We start from the raw sequence: 3918 nt of genomic DNA on the forward strand, positions 1-3918 counted from the left end.
AGATCAAACTTGCACGCAAAACTTTATATTTATTTGAAGATTGAATACTGCTTAAGCCGGTGCTGGGGGGCGTGGGCAGTGTTGCATTTTCCATTACTGCTGATGAACAGACTCAATCAAACCGAGTCTGCAATTTCCACTGTTTGTCTTGTTCTCGGTGCTTCCGAGGGATCTACTTTCCAGATTTTATTTAACCTGGATATTTGCACGCAAAATCTGAACCAAGTGTTATGCCGATGCCAGGGTGAGTAGGATAGCTCCCCTTATCCTTCAAATATTCGAGCTAAAACTCTATGGCTCCGTGACCTAACTATGCAAGCATCCAACCAATTTGATAGAAGACCACCCAAGAATCATCCCTGAGAAATTTTCATAAAATCCATGAAACGGTGTATGAAAGATGTCATTTAGAGAAATTGTTAGCGACGAGGCACGAAAACGACGGACAACGGACAGAGAGCGACCACAATAACTTCCCTTAAACATGTTGTGCTCAAATGAGCTAAAACCATAAGTGTGTCTGAATTCAGTACTTCACAACAGAATGAGCCTGTGGCAGCACTGTCAAAGTTAAGCTGTTTTGATTTAGTCTTATAACAGTTAGTCTGTTCTGTAATTACATTGTCTTACAGAAACTGTAACTAATTCAAATTGGCAACCAGGACATTTTAATTTCTAATTTTATGAAAGTACGCTGCTAATCTTTAATGCTATGGACCGCATTGACATTTCGTACTGAAAACCTCCCTTGATAAGTCATTTGATATCATGTGGCACGTCTTGCTCTGTATCCAAATGAACTAAGCCTTGTGAAATTTCTTTCATCTTCATAAAGTCAGTTAAGAATTTCACTGAATCATCTCCCTCATTTGCAATGGCACTGTATGCAGCTTTCAGGTAACTGGTTCCAGACTGTTCTACTCTCTGTATACAGTTCAACATACGTACAGCATATAGTTAGCAAGTTTACACATACCTCAGGAACCTGAGAAGCTGTGGTTTCTGGTTGCATATCGTTCTTCATTAATATTGTAGAGTGCATGGTATTCATTTCTTTCTTTTTTGATAACAGACCTTTGCAATTTCATAGCTTCTGGAAATCAGGACAGTCTCAGGCTTGATATCCCTGTGTATAAAGATGGAGTTTCAGATTATGCAAATATGCAACTGCCTGGCATACTTGTTATGCAATAGAATGGTTCTGTGGTAATGCAAGTTTATGACTAACGATACGCCATCCAAAGTTTGACCTTGTTTCAGTTCTGTCAGGTAGTGAGCTTCTATTGCTTAACCCATCGGAAGAACTATGTTTGGGTGGCTACTACAATTTACAGCAGTGTCAACATGAGGAATACAACGCACCTTTCCATTTCGACTGTCTGCCGATAATTTATCTATAAAAGATTCAGACTTTAAATAATATTTTTCACCAGGGAATGTTACTTGCACGTGGAAGTACTGCAAAGGTCATACAGACATGTGAAGTATCAGAACATAGCATACTACAATGAGATTAAATGGGGAGTAAGCACCAGCATTATCTCATCTACTGACGAAGAACATAAATCTGCACATGCCAAAAATAATTACATATATGTGGAAATTAAGTTGACTTTAAATACCAGAAATAATTTTCATTAATTAGCCAACATTATACACATTGCATTTGATGGTATACCAAACATCTGTCAATGCATTTCTTACGAATTATGCCAAAATAGTTCCATGTAAACTCGAACATTAATCATTAACAATGCTCTTCCAATTTTGCAAAATGGACATGACTACTAACCTTTTAGAGATCTTTGTCATTGTTGCCAACGTCAGCCATCTTCTACGCACGTTCTCGAAATGCGCGCCAATATTACACCGAAGATACAAGTCATAACTCAGAAGTCACAAGTCATAAATTTTAAGTCAAAAGTTTTAAGTCATTAGTCGCAAGTCAAAACTGTCCTCCGGGGCATAGTATGATGAGCTGAATACACGTTGTTCTGAAGATTTTGTTATACTTTAAATAATTGAAAATAGTAGGATTTAAAAGTCCCGCTAATATACACATGACAGCTTCGTGTTGATAATGTATACCACGTTTTTAATAAGATGGAGGCTGTAGAAGTTCAGCACTCAAAAAAAGTGTGACGGTTGGAAGACGGACAAGAACCCACGGGAAAAAAAATCACCCAGGAATAAAGTAGTGAGTAGCGTGCCAGCTATTTTTGTTGTATTATTATTATTCCTATAAAGGCTGATGATCATAAAATGGGATGAAATTATCCAATTAAAGATATTTTTGACGGACATACTGTCGGACTGACTGACACTGCATGCCTTACGGACCTTTGAGCGTGAATCAATTAATTAATTTCGTGGAGGATATTTGGTTGTTTCACTGTGATCAAAATATATTTCACTGAGCAAACTACATGCAATATTTCACAAAAATGTAAAGTATATTTTGATATTACTTACTACTAAGCTGTAGGACTTTTGATGAAATACACAGCGGGTATCCACTTTCGACTTAGTGTTCCAAGTCACCATTTCGCACTTGTTCATTTATTAATCAATTTAATAGACAAAGCATTTAAAGCATTTTTAAGTTGTAATAAAACATTTGTTTTTGACCTCGACCTATGCTCAGTTTATAAGATATAGGCTGACAGTTGGCAGGTGCAAAGACGTAGGTGGAGCCTGACCGCAATTGGTGAAAAGGGCTGGTACTGATGTTGTTATGCGCACTACTCCAAGCTATACTTTCACATATCATCTTGTTTTGGATAGAGCAAAGATTGTGAAAATGCATTTTGGAAAATATGCTGAGATTATGACAAAACATGTTTTATAAAAGCTGTCTAAGTTAAATTAGTTTTAAAGTGCTAAACGATATTGGCTCACAATTGGCAGAGGAGGAAGAGTGGATGGAGTCCTGGGCCCAAGTCTGTTAAGTTACGGGGAAAGACTGGAACTTCACTTTACCATCAGCTTATCCGGTTTTCAATGTACAATGGTGTAAACCACTGCGCCTCGGTTCTAGCTCCAAAATTGTCCATAGCTGACAGTTTTCTATACCAGTCAGAAAATAAAAACAAGAAAACTGTTATTCACAGAACGAGCGGAAAACATGATAAAAACAAAATGTTCTGATTCCTGGATACGCACGTTTGTTTACAAATTAGGATGTTTATTGGCTTGGCGAGCTTAATCTAAGTCATTAAAATAAAATAAAAAGAACGTAGGTATAAATTTGAATATACTCTAGTACGTCTAACTTGTTGGACCTCAGGAGTTAAACATGTTATTGTGCATATCGTTGCCATGTTTCGGTTGCTTAATGCTAATGGAGCTATGATTAAAAAGGAACTTGAATAAATGCGTATCCTAATCAAAATTTTAATATATCACGATATTAAATTAATTTTATACAAACCTTTTCATTGATTTACTGATTTATTATATCATTCTCTATGACCATGGAAAACGTAATTCGGTTAACGACACTATATATTTCTTCATGAACATAAAACAAAGTAACTTAGTAGACAGGACTGTTAATTAGTTGACAGTTACCCCGTTTCATAGACCCAGTTTATTATAAAAAAAAATCAAATCAAATCAAATCATATGAGATCAAACTTACAAAATTTGAATTAAATTGCAACCAATTTTTTTTTAATTTTCCTTTGATGGATCTAAATCAATCTGAATAAATCAGCATATGATTGTATTATGTGTATTTACATTAGAAAGATGTCATGTAATATTCAATCTGTACAATGATTTGCATTCAGATGCATTTTAAAAGAAATGTGTGATGAAACAGCGAAACCGGACAAAAAGTCATAACTAATCTTATAATATCAGTGACAATATCTTTCAGGTTTTGTCGCGCAAACAGGAAATTTAAAGGCAATATCG

The sequence above is a fragment of the Mercenaria mercenaria genome, chromosome 11 (genome assembly GCF_021730395.1).
Source record: "Mercenaria mercenaria strain notata chromosome 11, MADL_Memer_1, whole genome shotgun sequence".
NCBI lineage: Eukaryota > Metazoa > Mollusca > Bivalvia > Venerida > Veneridae > Mercenaria > Mercenaria mercenaria.